General features: G+C 42.7%; 1 protein-coding gene across 2 annotated transcripts in view; it reads left to right on the top strand.

Annotated features, from left to right (window-relative positions):
* The window catches only part of prkar1b (protein kinase, cAMP-dependent, regulatory, type I, beta), a 312,635-nt gene that overhangs the window by 83,254 nt on the left and 212,939 nt on the right, over positions 1–16,442 (top strand). The window lies entirely within an intron of this gene.

The raw sequence follows: 16,442 nt of genomic DNA on the forward strand, positions 1-16,442 counted from the left end.
TTAACACATTAATATAGGCTAGGTTTATTTGTGTACTTTAGTGGGAGTGTATTTGCCCATGAATGTAACATTTTTGGATGTACCACTAGGTACCAGCCACTATAGGTCCAAAGAGTTCTGTACACAACGTAGGTGTTGCATAACTTCATTGTTACTTAACGTATGCCCCAGACATATTTACCCATATTTTCCCCGAGACAGACGTATTCACCCAATATCATGCACAATTTACATGATCAATGATGAAGTTATGTTGGACTTGATCATTAGTCCTAGTCTTGGGAGAGCTAGACATATGTGCAACCCAGCACTAAAATACCAGACACAACTGGGCGTTCACAATTTCCTGTTACTGACCCGACCTCTGGTGGTTGGATGAGGTAAAACAATGTTACTGGTTCAACACTTACCTGAAACACCATAATTGCTCTGGGGTTTTTGGTACTCCGAGGCAGTGTGTCGGAGTTCTCCCGAAGCAACACAAGTGGGCTATACCTAATGGTGCACTGCAATAATTATTAGGGCTATGGGCCTAGGTATGTGCCACCTATTGCAGTAGGAATTCATTGACTTGGTAGGTAGCCTAAGTACATTGATTGTTCCCTGTAATTTCCTAAATTAATTTAGTAATTGAATAACAATAGACAAAAATATAGGTTTTATATAGGTATATTTATAATAGTACTATTTTCTCCCATCATCTCTAATAAACTGAACGCGAATGAATAGAAAATAAGCACATGTCACTTATAAGACACCAAAACAATTAAGAAACACGTTTGTTGAATATAAAGAAGTTAACGGGTTAAATGTGAGCACCAAATATGTGGCAAGGAGTTTTTTTTAAAGAAGCTCAGCAATTTCCTGTTTAAACTTGGGGAAACAGAGACGTGTCCAGTAACACAGATGCGTTAAAACATGCAAACCAATTGTCTCCTAACATAAATATCCATTCTTATTTTTATGTATGGGTCATTGTAAGAGTTAAAGCGGGTTAAAGAAAAATGTTCAGCAAGGAAGGAGAGAGACTTGTTTTGAGAGGAGCTGAGGACTGACTGCCCATGGTGGATGGGCGGAGCAGGAAGCATGCGCTGAGCTGGCAGAGCCGGGGCTAGTCTGCTGCGCGCGAGGAGAGGGAGATCACGGGCTGGCTCGGGTCCTCTCAGACAGACGCGGGGAGACCACCTTACCAATCACGTCTCCTTGAGGACTAAATAGGCGAGAACAGAAAAGAGCAAGAGAGAGAGTGAGAGACAGGGAGAAATAGAAGAATAGAAAGCTATAAGGACAACACCTCCGTTTGTAACCACAGGGAGTCGGCATCTGGAAACATAACGAGCGAAGAAGACCCCCCCCCCTCGCGACATCTCTCGGCTCTGTATCTCCCAGCGCACCCCTCCTATAGCCTACTCCCTGGAGAACGACCACCCATTGAACACCCTAATTGACCAGCGTTGCCATTAAGCGATGCACTTTGAATCCAAGACGAAACCGAACGCGTAATTTTGATGCACATTTAACAACCAGTGATCATAATTTTCCAAAACGGAACAGTTTAGACTATGGATACAGTTTTGGGTGTTTAGCCTAAATTTAACGGGTTTCTGGCGACGTGAAATTATCTCATCCCCGGTAACTGACATCAACACTATACTTTTATCTCGTATTGCTTGTGGAAGAGTCTTATCATCTTCGTTTTATTCCATTTTCCATTTTCTTTTTCAAACCAATGGTCTGGGAACGGACCGCCTCACTCAACACATACTATTTCATTTAGACGTGTCAGCTTCGTTTAGCGCTTTGAACGAGGACAACATTACAGAATTGCAAGGGGAAATTGTCATCGAGAGTATTTTGCACAAACATACTGAGTGGAAAGTTTGTTGCCGGAGAGGGAATAGATCGGAGACATCTCGGCCATATCCACGGGATTTTTCCCTAAGGTAAGCCCGTTGCCTTTAGCCTACAACTCCCCTATATCCTTCCCTCTATCCTTCTCTGTGTGTCGGGTTATTGTTACACTGGATGACATATAGGCGTTACATAATTTGCACGTGCAGTTCGTTCCCGTATGGTATATTTGATGTTTGTTAATGTGGTCTTGTGTGTCCGAGATAGTCGCTGAAATGTGAAATGGGCAGAGTTCAAGGAGGACAGGGCGGACTGACCTAATTTCTGAGTCCACAGCGGTGCGCCAGCCCTGCTCCGTTGTCCAGAGCCGCCGCCGCTCCGCCTGGACTGCCTGTCATATCTTTATACACTGGCCATGGCGTAGGCCTACGTGCACCGCCAGCGTCTGCAATTTACAAAGACACCGTGTCATTCCTCATATTCATAGGGACACGACATGTCTGCTTGACAGTCACACCCAACAAAAAGTAGAATTCCCCCAGAAACACATTTTCAGAGCGCGCGTGGCAAGCGAGGCCTACTCTCCTTGTGGGGTTGCTTCGCCTCAAATAGTGAAGCCATATGCGCGGGGCATGTCAAGGATTTCAGTTCTGCGAGATGATGGAATGGAATCCGATTCAGAACCAGAAGCAGAACATTATCGGTGTTATTCCTACCATCACATCAGTTTACTGTGATACATTATCAATATTCAAAGCCTTAAACAAAAATATGCTATTGCAAACCCTAAAGACACAATGTTCTCTCATAACATCAGGTGAACAAACAACACTGGGATCCAATAACGGCACTGTCATGAAATATCACCATTGTTATGTTGCCAGTTCCCAATTTAACAAAACTTAATTCAGCGTTGCTCTCAAGGGCCAAGCACCCAAACCAATAGCAGACCAGGACAGCTACACTGTACTGGGCAATGGGGCAGCAGATGATCTGTGTGGGCAGAAGCCTGGATAAAGAGGCTATTTTCCTCCAATTAAGCAATTGCTCTGTCCCTGCGCCTAATGGTGTGCACATTTGGAGCTCGGGGAGCAGGTTTGGGACAGAGCCTCTCCCGATTGGCTGCCTCCCATTGTCCCAGATGAGGCCAGGGAAAAGGGCTTAGGCCTGCCAAGGCAGAATACAGTTAACCAACCCATGAGGAGGCCTGATCATTATAAAACATTACATTATGAACCCAGGCATACTCTTTCTGAGGGGGGTTGGATTGGAGGGGGTTGGTTGGGGGCTGGATGAATGTTTGAATGTTTTCAAGGGGTTGTTGTTTTTGAATATGTTTCTTAAGTGTGTGTGTGTAGCCTACTGTGTGTCAAACAGACAGTGAGCATATCATATCATATATAGAGACTCACTGGAGGGAGGTCTGGCTGGGGGCCCACTGGAGGTTTTGGGGAAGAAGAACAGGAAGAGAAGGGGATATTGACTCTCCTAGAGAGTTGGCTCCCACCCTAGCCCCCTGGCCACCATTTCATCCATAATACTGCTGTGAACTATGAGACTATGTGTGAGGGCCGTATTCCAGGTGCTGTTCACATCTACATAGACACAGGCACGTGCATGTGTACACACACATGAAGACACAGAAAAAAACACACATACGCATGAACGCACGCACACCCAAACAGGAACGCACGAACGCACGCACACACACACACACACACACACACACACACACACACACACACACACACACACACACACACACACACACACACACACACACACACACACACACTACATGACTCTGTTTATCCAATCAGCTGATGAGCGACAGACTGAGAGATGACTGAGATCAGTTCTCATGAGGGTTAGCGGTTTTCATCAGACAGCAGCATGGTTAGCCAGCATGGTAATGATGTTCCCACTCACTACAGTATTCACTGCTGCTCTCTGTGAGGCAGTCAGTCAGTCGGTCAGTCTGGCCACAGGCCAGATGTCCACTGATGTCCAGCTGTGTATCTCTGTGGTGGTGATCCTATTCCAAGGTCTCACACCTCAATAGTGTGTGTGTGTGCATGTGTGCATGTGTGCAAGAGACATATTGCTGGGTATAACCACATAGACAGCCAACCAAGAGACATGTTGCTGGGTATCACCACATAGACAGCCAACCAAGAGACATGTTGCTGAGTATAACCACATAGACAGCCAACCAAGAGACATGTTGCTGGGTATAACCACATAGACAGCCAACCAAGAGACATGTTGCTGGGTATAACCACATAGACAGCCAACCAAGAGACATGTTGCTGGGTATAACCACATAGACAGCCAACCAAGAGACATGTTGCTGGGTATAACCACATAGACAGCCAACCAAGAGACATGTTGCTGGGTATAACCACATAGACAGCCAACCAAGAGACATGTTGCTGGGTATAACCACATAGACAGCCAACCAAGAGACGTGTTGCTGGGTATAACCACATAGACAGCCAACCAAGAGACGTGTTGCTGGGTATAACCACATAGACAGCCAACCAAGAGACGTGTTGCTGGGTATAACCACATAGACAGCCAACCAAGAGACATGTTGCTGGGTATAACCACATAGACAGCCAACCAAGAGACATATTGCTGGGTATAACCACATAGACAGCCAACCAAGAGACATATTGCTGGGTATAACCACATAGACAGCCAACCAAGAGACATGTTGCTGGGTATAACCACATAGACAGCCAACCAAGAGACATGTTGCTAGGTATAACCACATAGACAGCCAACCAAGAGACATGTTGCTGGGTATAACCACATAGACAGCCAACCAAGAGACATATTGCTGGGTATAACCACATAGACAGCCAACCAAGAGACATGTTGCTGGGTATAACCACATAGACAGCCAACCAAGAGACATGTTGCTGGGTATAACCACATAGACAGCAAACCAAGAGACATGTTGCTGGGTATAACCACATAGACAGCCAACCAAGAGACATGTTGCTGGGTATAACCACATAGAACTATAAGGCTTTCTTTCTTTGGGCCAAGCTAAGAAATGCACACTAAAAATGAATGTAAGAGATATATTTCCCCCAGATTATGTATGTTGGTAGGATGTAAAGCATATAGCAGTCCTGACTTCTTTTGGCCAGAATATAAATTCCTACTAAACTGAATGGAAGAGCCATGGTTCCCCAAGATGACAGGCAAGAGGTAAAGAATATCAGGCTCATCATTCAACAATAGCCTACACACAGCAAAATATCAAAATCAATAGAAACCACATTCCTGTTGTTGAAAGTACCAACAGATGCTAGAACCTTGAGAATGGTTTACCAAGAAAAAACGTCCAAACGGACTAATTCAAGTTAAAAAGGAGTAGGACGTCCAAACAGACTAATTCAAGTTAAAAGGAGTAGAACGTCCAAACGGACTAATTCAAGTTAAAAGGAGTAGGACGTACAAACAGACTAATTCAAGTTAAAAGGAGTAGAACGTCCAAACAGACTAATTCAAGTTAAAAGGAGTAGAACGTCCAAACAGACTAATTCAAGTTAAAAGGAGTAGAACGTCCAAACAGACTGATTCAAGTTAAAAAGGAGTAGAACGTCCAAACGGACTAATTCAAGTTAAAAAGGAGTAGGACGTCCAAACAGACTAATTCAAGTTAAAAGGAGTAGAACGTCCAAACAGACTAATTCAAGTTAAAAGGAGTAGGACGTACAAACAGACTAATTCAAGTTAAAAGGAGTAGAACGTCCAAACAGACTAATTCAAGTTAAAAGGAGTAGAACGTCCAAACAGACTGATTCAAGTTAAAAAGGAGTAGAACGTCCAAACGGACTAATTCAAGTTAAAAAGCAGTAAAACGTCCAAACAGACTAATTCAAGTTAAAAAGGAGTAGGACGTCCAAACAGACTAATTCAAGTTAAAAAGGAGTAGAACGTCCAAACAGACTAATTCAAGTTAAAAAGGAGTAGAACGTCCAAACGGACTAATTCAAGTTAAAAGGAGTAGAACGTCCAAACAGACTAATTCAAGTTAAAAGGAGTAGAACGTCCAAACAGACTAATTCAAGTTAAAAGGAGTAGAAAGTCCAAACAGACTAATTCAAGTTAAAAAGGAGTAGGACGTCCAAACAGACTAATTCAAGTTAAAAGGAGTAGAACGTCCAAACAGACTGATTCAAGTTAAAAAGGAGTAGAACGTCCAAACGGACTAATTCAAGTTAAAAAGCAGTAAAACGTCCAAACAGACTAATTCAAGTTAAAAGGAGTAGAACGTCCAAACAGACTAATTCAAGTTAAAAAGGAGTAGGATGTCCAAACAGACTAATTCAAGTTAAAAAGAGTAGAACGTCCAAACAGACTAATTCAATTTAAAAAGGAGTAGATCGTCCAAACAGACTAATTCAAGTTAAAAAGGAGTAGAACGTCCAAACAGACTAATTAAAGTTAAAAAGGAGTAGAACGTCCAAACAGACTAATTCAAGTTAAAGAAGTAGAACGTCCAAACAGACTAATTCAAGTTAAAAAGGAGTAGAACGTCCAAACAGACTAATTCAAGTTAAAAAGGAGTAGGACGTCCAAACAGACTAATTCAAGTTAAAAAGGAGTAGGACGTCCAAACGGACTAATTCAAGTTAAAAAGGAGTAGAACGTCCAAACGGACTAATTCAAGTTAAAAAGGAGTAGAACGTCCAAACGGACTAATTCAAGTTAAAAGGAGTAGAACGTCCAAACGGACTAATTCAAGTTAAAAGGAGTAGAACGTCCAAACGGACTAATTAAAGTTAAAAAGGAGTAGAACGTCCAAACAGACTAATTCAAGTTAAAGAAGTAGAACGTCCAAACAGACTAATTCAAGTTAAAAAGGAGTAGAACGTCCAAACAGACTAATTCAAGTTAAAAAGGAGTAGGACGTCCAAACAGACTAATTCAAGTTAAAAAGGAGTAGGACGTCCAAACGGACTAATTCAAGTTAAAAAGGAGTAGAACGTCCAAACGGACTAATTCAAGTTAAAAAGGAGTAGAACGTCCATACGGACTAATTCAAGTTAAAAGGAGTAGAACGTCCAAACAGACTAATTCAAGTTAAAAAGGAGTAGAACGTCCAAACGGACTAATTCAAGTTAAAAGGAGTAGAACGTCCAAACTGACTAATTCAAGTTAAAAGGAGTAGAATGTCCAAACAGACTAATTCAAGTTAAAAAGGAGTTGGAGCACTCATCAAAAAGGCAGAGATTGATTTCTTATTGCTCACTTTAATCCACTAGAACCTGCACCACTGAAATATAACCAGGTAAGACAAGCAAAGAGAACTGTTAGCCGAGCGCTTTTAAGGCTCTCACACCTCGCACCGAATGTGGATCTACCGTTTATCTTCAGATCGTTCAGCCCGCTGTGTTTTAGGGACGACCCGCTGTAGATGTCGGACTGCCGTCCTTTTTCACGCGATTCTACAAGTTAAATCGGTGCGCACTCGGTTTGCAAATGACATTCAGAGGTGCTAAGTACTCTGAGCCAGCAGATGCTATTGGTGTGACTGAGCCTTTACTCTGTGGCTTGTTTAAACTTTCAGTGTCACAGCCACTGCTTGGAGAATGGAGAGCCCAGTTAGACACTCTGTGACTGCGTGTGTCTGATTTAATATCTCAGTGGGATGCCAATAGCAGCCAGTGGATTACGGTCGGGCTGAAAGGCAACGCAGCAGCAGGGGGTCCTGGATTAGAGCGGCCAGTGAATGGCGAGGCACGCAGTGGAGACAAGTGGGGACAAGCCGAGACAACTCCCTCACACTCACACACTTATCAGCACCGCGAGGGACTCCAGGAGAAGCCCAACCACTTATCTGGAGCTATGGATCCTCGTGGCGGGAGTGTCACCCGCTCAATCACAGGGTTCAGTCAAGAGGCTGGGTTTCCAAAAGCCTTCCTAGCTAAGGTAGTAGTTTAGTTCTCTTGAAAGCTAAGGCCGGGATTTAAACAAACCGCAATCCGTAGACAGCGTACTACACTTGACATTTAAAGACCATTTCCCTCTACTTCTCCCATGTTTCTTCTCACTTACACAAGCGTTTAACACACCGTTTCTTGGTTTAAAGCAGTGGTATTCAAACTTTATTGGCGGGAACCCCATTTTTTTGCCAGAATTTCTGACAACCCCGCCCCACCCCAAATCTAATGATACAACTTTAAAACATGCAAATTCTTATTTTCACATCAAAAATAACCTTAAATTCTTTAAATGTTTCTCTCAAAATTAAGAGAACCAATAAAAACATTTACTCCCCCCAAAATATTTTTCTAATGATCTTTCTCAAAAACTTTTGTATATTGTCCCATAAAATAATCTGTACTCTATTTTTTGTTGTTGACATTTGGCGACCCCACTGCAATAGGTGTCGTGACCCCGACTTTGAATACCACTGTTTGAAAAGAACTCGATGTGATAGAATGACTGACATTATCATGTGAGAGCTACTGTTCCTGAGCTTTTCTTCTGGGATATTAAGTATGTTGCTGTCTATGTCTATCTACACTGAGTGTAAACTATCAAAATAAAGAAAGTCGCACACTCCATGTATAAACTCCCAGAAATGTAATGGGTATTTACCAATGTTTCGGCATCACTGTGCCTTCCTCAGGGTCTGTGATGCCGAAATGCTGGTAAATACCCATTAAATTGCTGGGAGTTTATACATGCAGTGTGCGACTTTCTTTATTTTGATAGTTTATAGTTTATTGGCCGTTAGTCAGCACCTCCACACAAACTATTGTTCTGGGTGTGCGCCAGCTCATGTTTTTTAATCTACTATTATCTACACTGAGGGTACACAACATTATGGACACAACATTAAGACAGTTGAGACATGGATTGTGTGTGTGTGCCCTTCAGAGGGTGATGGGCAAGACAAAATATTTAAGTGCCTTTGAACGGGGTATGGTAGTAGGTGCCAAGCACACCGCTTTTTAAAAATCTAGAACTGCAACGCTGCTGTTTTTTAATGCTCAACAGTTTCCTGTGTGTGTCAAAAATGGTCCACCACCCAAAGGACATCCAGCCAACCTGACACAACCGTGAGAAGTATTGGAGTCAACATGGGCCAGCATTCCTGTGGAACGCTTTTGACACCTTGTAGAGTCCATGCCCGGATGAATTGAGGCTGTTCTGGGGGCAAAAGGTGGGAGGGGTGTCCTTAATGTATTGTACACTCAGTGTGTATCTATACGTCTATCTATCTATACTTGTCAGAAAGGGAAAGTGACTGGTGCTGCTGTGACGTCTGTGACGGTGAGCTGCAGGGATTGTCCCTCCATGGAGTTGAGAAATGGGATTGAGGGTATAAAATGATGTGTCTCTGATGGGATTTTCAGGCCTCAAGTAAATCCTGTTAAATTGCAGTTTATTTGTGTACGTGTCTGTTTGTTTGTGTGTCAGAGAGAGAGAGAGAGAGAGAGAGAGAGAGAGAGAGAGAGAGAGAGAGAGAGAGAGAGAGAGAGAGAGAGAGAGAGAGAGAGAGAGAGAGAGAGAGAGAGAGAGAGAGAGAGAGAGAGAGAGAGAGAGAGAGAGAGAGAGAGAGAGAGAGAACCTACTGAACTCTCAGTCAACTGTGCTTGTTGGGACAACTCGGCTGCCACCTGTTTTGGAGGGAAACAGAATCACAATATCAGAGATGAGCAGCTTAATAAAACACAGCCGTTTCTACCAACTGCTGTGAGGAGTTGGAATGGAATGTTACTGTGTTAAACTGATCACAGCGATGGCGGTAGAATTCTTACTAACTTTGGAATCATCTACAGGTGGAAATGATTATGTGTTGCTGTCAGAGTCACAATGGTAACCATACGCACACAGGCACACACACGCACACAGGCACACACACACACGCACGCACGCACACACACACACACACACACACACACACACACACACACACACACACACACACACACACACACACACACACACACACACACACACACACACACACACACACACACACACACACACACACACACACACACACACACACACACACACACACACACACAATATGGTGGCTGGTCTCGCTGTCTCCAGCCCAGCCACAGACTCATGGTGCAGATTGAGACTCCCTATAGGGAGATACAAACAGTTCACATGCATCTGAAGGAAGGGGGAATCATACATGAAGAGAGAGAGCAACCCACATTACCACACCTCATAGACAGAAGTCAGGATACAGTAAAGATGATTTAGTAGGCTACATACAGATTCCTTAGTTGTATCACTAACAGTGATGACAATATGGGAGGGTCTACAAGCCTAGCACGTGAGACTAGCTGTATACTCATAGGGTTGGTTTCCCAGACACAGATTAGGACTAGTCCTGACTAAAAAGCATTCTCAATGGAGAATCTCTATTAAATGTGCTTCTTTGGCCAGGCAATAGGCTTAATCTATGTTTGGCCATACTATCTGCTGCTATGAGACTGGGAGTAGGTGACACACACATATTGTGGATAGTTTCGACATGAGGTGTCTGTGTGGTGATGGCCAGCCAGCCTCCTGGACCTACACAGAGAGTAGAGACAGAACTGCCATAAAGACCGTAGCGAAACCTGACTCACTCGAGCTGAGAGGAGAGGGCTCCTATTCACAAATGGTCTATTTTGGGCTGGCGGTAAGGAGGCGCAAGTGTCAAACGCACGTTAGTTTGCAATTTCGTCTTGTAAAAACTGCCGCATGGCAAAAAATATTTGAGGTGTGTCCTTAAAAACACGTGCCAATACGGCAATTTCAGTGAGCCTAACTGGGGATATTTAAGAGCGACTTAAAGCTGATCATAGAGGTATTGTAATTGGTTGTGGTTTTGATTTTGCCAGTGGAGGCGCACACAGTAGCATAATATACATCACCAATGTTTATTAAAAAATCACAAGCAGCAAAACAGTCATTTCCCTTTTTATATTGGACATTATTTTTGTCCAGCTTCTGTGAAACGTTTGTACTCATTATGTGCGATTCCCATTGCATGAATGGTGTCAGTGCCTGTAGGAAGCCTGTTTAGGAAAATCAAGTTATTTAAAAAATGCTTCTTCCACTTGTCACGTTCCTGACCTATTGTTCCTTTTTCTTTTATTTATTTAGTTGGTCAGGGCGTGAGTTGGGGTGGGTTGTTTTTGTGTGTTTTGTCTAGTCTATGGGGTGTTGTATGTGTATGGGGCAGAGTAGAGTATAGTTGTCTAGTTATGTCTATGGCTGCCTGGATTGGTTCTCAATCAGAGACAGCTGTCATTCATTGTCTCTGATTGGGAGCCATATTTAAGGCAGCCATAGGCAGTAGGCTTGTGTGGGTAGTTGTCTATGTATGTTCTATGTTGCATGTGTGCACTTAGTTCAGTTTAGCTTCACGATTGTTTGTTTTGTTCATTTTGTAAGTGGTTGTTTTTTCCTTCATTAAAGAAGATGTATTTTTCACGCGCTGCGCCTTGGTCCTCTCTCTCCCTTTGACGATCGTGACACCACTTTTCTCTGTAGGACCTAACTGTCAAATCGTGGGAATTCCGATCGATGTCTGGGGTGCCGAATCTGCTTGTAGGCTATATTTACCTGTTTGTTTGTTTACTTGTCACATGGTAAAGTCTCTACTGGCCATAGATAGATATATTTGGGAGCAGTAACGGTGAGTGGACATTCCCCCTTTCTTTTCACTCATGTGAAAAGTTTGGATGTGCGTAAAACCCCCTGTAGTCTACGTTGTTTTAGGCCTAATATTATAAGCCCACGGTGAGCTTTAAAACAAGTTGTTTAGTTTTATTCCATTTTGATTGGAATTATTCACTGTGTTTTTAGATGTTACCAATAGTGAATGTAATCTGGCTTATTGACAACGTTAGACACGTCCATGGCTCAGACATAATGCATTTTACAGTAGGCTTAAATCACTGGGAATGCTATGTTAACAATATATTTACATATTCAAGCCATGCAATTACTGTTCAAAAACATATTCAACATATTTAGCAAATATGGGATAGGCCGACATTTTGTTATTTTGTTTGTGTAGACTATTTAACAAAATAGGCTACAACGGACTAATATTCGAATCGGCGTGGATGACAACACAATACATAAAAGACTGTAAAAACACAACTTCAAGAAGACACATATTTAGCCATTCTGATTGGCCATTGAGGGGTCAAGCCTAACACACATTCAACCTGTTTATTCATCAAAGCCCAGCTCTTTCACTTCTCCGCCCTGTACTGCGTCCTTAATTCTGGTTATGAAAATAGAATAAATATTTCTGACACCCCGAACATATAGCTACTGCCAGTGCTTAGATTTTCCATTGCATTAGGTTTGCTAAAATAGAGCCGTAGGAGTGCTGATCTAGGACCAGTTTCATATTTTAGATCAAATTGAATAAGATTACATGGTTGGGGGAACTGATCCTAGACCAACCCTCCCACGCTTTATAAATATGGCCCATTCACCCCTGGGCTCGTCTTCAGACTATAGAAGTGCTGATCTAGGACAAGTTTTGCCATTTAGATTATAATGAATATTATTACTTGGACAAGTGGGGGGGATCTGATCCTAGATCAGCACTTCTACTCTGAGTTATGAATTTGGGTCCAGGCCAGTAAAACCACCCCTATCTGGCTGGGCCTCGGCCCCGACCCTCCCAGCCCACAGACCATGCATACCTCTCCAGTTAAACTGTAACCACTAATCACAACAAGGCCTCGCCGTTTCCTCCTTGGAACAGATCATTCATATACTCGGGAGGTTGTTTCATTAAACTGCATTAACTGTAGTCCCCCCAGTCCTGATCACCTGAATGGGATGGGACGTCCCAGAAGAGAACAGTTGAAGTCAGGAACTAAGGTAGGATATGCCATGGTGAACTTGAAGGCTCTCCTGCCCTATGGGTTCAGTGCTGTTTGTCTGCAGTGCTGCATTTCCAAAATAAACACTGACAATTCTGTGCCTCACCCCCAGGCACCACCCCACCCTACAGTACCTCTCTCTCCCTCCCTCCCTCCTCTACCTCCAGCTGCCCTGTGTTTCTGGAGTGGGAGAACTGCAGCTCTGAGACATCTTAGAAACAATAGACAGACCAGACAACTTGATGGGGGAAAGTCGGAGTATTAACACAGAAGACAGGAGGGAAGCCAAAGTTATAACAAAAACAGAAATTAACAAAACAATGGAGAGGAGTTCATTTGATGAAGTTCTTTCTAGGTTTTTTTCTATAGTTTGTTGGTTGACAATAACAGTAATAACAGACAATAACAGCAATGACTATGTAATATAGGTCATACTGAACATTAAGCTCCCAAATGAGAGCTCTGCATCTAGAGCTTGCAAGAGCTCTAAAACGGTATGAGATCTCTACTATACGAGCTCTGAGCATTAGACAAAGTTAGTTGCATTCAATCCTTTCTAGGTTTTAATCCCTAGGTCATACTTAACATTTAGCTTCCAAATGAGAGCTCTGCATCTAGAGTTTGCAGGAGCTCTGATGAGTAACATCTATTTTTTTACAAAACTATACTATGCATTCTCTACTGCAGCGCTTGCAAACACTCTAAAGCCGTCTTAGAGCTCTAATATATGATCTCTAGCAGTAACATTAACATTTAGTTACCAAATGAGAGCTCTACTATATGAGCTCTGGTCAGTAACATTAATTACCAAATGAGAGCTCTACTATTTAGAGCATGCAGGAGCTTTAAAGGTGTCTGAGAGCTCTACTATATGAGCTCTGGTCAGTAACATTAATTACCAAATGAGAGCTCTACTATTTGAGCTCTGGTCAGTAACATTAATTACCAAATGAGAGCTCTACTATATGAGCTCTGGTCAGTAACATTAATTACCAAATGAGAGCTCTACTATATGAGCTCTGGTCAGTACCATTAATTACCAAATGAGAGCTCTACTATATGAGCTCTGGTCAGTACCATTAATTACCAAATGAGAGCTCTACTATTTGAGCTCTGGTCAGTAACATTAATTACCAAATGAGAGCTCTACTATATGAGCTCTGGTCAGTACCATTAATTACCAAATGAGAGCTCTACTATTTGAGCTCTGGTCAGTAACATTAATTACCAAATGAGAGCTCTACTATATGAGCTCTGGTCAGTACCATTAATTACCAAATGAGAGCTCTACTATATGAGCTCTGGTCAGTACCATTAATTACCAAATGAGAGCTCTACTATATGAGCTCTGGTCAGTACCATTAATTACCAAATGAGAGCTCTACTATTTGAGCTCTGGTCAGTAACATTAATTACCAAATGAGAGCTCTACTATATGAGCTCTGGTCAGTACCATTAATTACCAAATGAGAGCTCTACTATTTGAGCTCTGGTCAGTAACATTAATTACCAAATGAGAGCTCTACTATATGAGCTCTGGTCAGTAACATTAATTACCAAATGAGAGCTCTACTATTTGAGCTCTGGTCAGTAACATTAATTACCAAATGAGAGCTCTACTATATGAGCTCTGGTCAGTAACATTAATTACCAAATGAGAGCTCTACTATATGAGCTCTGGTCAGTAACATTAATTACCAAATGAGAGCTCTACTATTTGAGCTCTGGTCAGTAACATTAATTACCAAATGAGAGCTCTACTATTTGAGCTCTGGTCAGTAACACTAATTACCAAATGAGAGCTCTACTATTTGAGCTCTGGTCAGTAACATTAGTTACCAAATGAGAGCTCTACTATATGAGCTCTGGTCAGTAACATTAATTACCAAATGAGACTATGTAGAGCTTGCAGAAGCTCTAACGCTGTCAGAAAGCTCTGCGGTAGGGTACAGTCATATGCTAGCCTGACAGCAGCAGTTTAACTGGGACCACAGATGGTTTGTATTATTATTTACTTACGTGGCCAACACTCTCCCTGGATTCTCCGGTATACAGACCCACAATAATATAGATCTATTATAACGCTGCAGCAATGCAATATGTAAATATAAGGAAGGAACGTGAATATGTACAGGTGTAGGATCTTAATTTGATCACCCTGTTGTTGCAGGAAATGCAAACTTGTAACGTATTCAAGGCTAAAAAGGCTTTTAAAGTTTGGAATTTCCACTCTAAAATGTCAGACTTGATTTGCTCTAACTAAAAATGTATCAACCCCTACAAAAAGTCCATGAATTTCCTGTTGCTGCAGGATTATTTTTCTGCAGTGAGAATCTGGTCGAATTAAGATTCTACATATGTAAATGTGTGTTTGTTCTAGGGGAGAGAGAGAGTGGAGTGAGAGGAGAGAGAGTGTGGAGAGAGACAATGATATTCAATAAGTGGCTGAGGAGAAATAGAAAGACAGATTGAAAGAGGGAGTGATTCTGTAAGGGGGATGAGAAAGGACGGAGGGAGGGAGGAAGAAAGAAAAAAAAGTGTATGAGGCATTTGTGAGAGAGAAACAAGGCCCTCAAGTCTGGGCCTGGTCTTGGCTCTGTGTCTGCCTGTGCCTGGGCAAATCCCATTCCTGTCAGCAGAGAGCTCCCTCTGAGGCTCTGCCCTTGCCCCGCCTCTTCACTCCTCCTCCTCCACCCACCTCCCATGCCTGACTCCCTGTGACTCCTTCTGTCTCTTTTTTTTAACTCCCTCCTCTTTCACTTTCTCCTTCCCTTCATTCTTTCTCTCCCCTCCCTCCGCTCCTCCCCTCATTCCTCTCCTCCCCTGCTCCCCTACACCCACCTTCTGACTTCAGCTCCCCCCTCTCTCCCTCCTTCTCTTTCATTCCCTCCGTTTCTACCTCCTTTTCTTTCTGTCTCCCCCACTTTCAATGAGTTCCCAGCTCTATAACTATATAACTCCTGCAATACACAAGACATTATTAATCGTATAGACATACTGTATGCAGAGAGGAAAACACAGTTTGGTCTGTAACTATTTACCCTCAGTATGGGGATGTTGCCAGCACAAATTTTATTCATATGTGCCCCATAGCTGTTTTCTGCCAATGTGGGAACTTATATAAGTTTGGAAAGTCTATGCAGATGTCATGTAAAAAAACAGCCATTCAGCATCTCTTGGACGACAATAGAAGTTGAATAAACAAATAAACAAAATCGACATAAGTTTATTTCTGAAAAATAGCATTCATCAGAATATGCGGTGCAGATGTTGCCATGTAAATAGAATGACTAGAAAGGACAGTCCCTTTCACGTCAATGTTCGGTGATGGGTGGACACCTACTCAGCCTACTAACCAGCTGATGCTGAGCTAGTGAGGACGCTAGATACCGGATCCTGGATGCTGGCTCTGTAAAGGAAGTGACAGTTCACGTCTGTCCTCCTCCCACTCTTTAACACTGTCAGCTGACTCACACTCTCATAACGTTGGAGATCCAAAGCTCTGTCCATCACCCGGCCGCCATCCAGTAGAAAACATTGCTCTTTTTTAAAACATATAAATATGTCAGAGCCGGCATCGTTCTCTCTAGGGCTCCATACTGTTCCCTATGTCAGAGCCGGCATCGTTCTCTCTAGGGCACCATACTGTTCCCTATGTCAGAGCCGGCATCGTTCTCTCTAGGGCACCATACTGTTCCCTATGTCAGA

This window comes from Salvelinus alpinus, chromosome 1 (assembly GCF_045679555.1).
Source record: "Salvelinus alpinus chromosome 1, SLU_Salpinus.1, whole genome shotgun sequence".
In the NCBI taxonomy this organism is placed as follows: domain Eukaryota; kingdom Metazoa; phylum Chordata; class Actinopteri; order Salmoniformes; family Salmonidae; genus Salvelinus; species Salvelinus alpinus.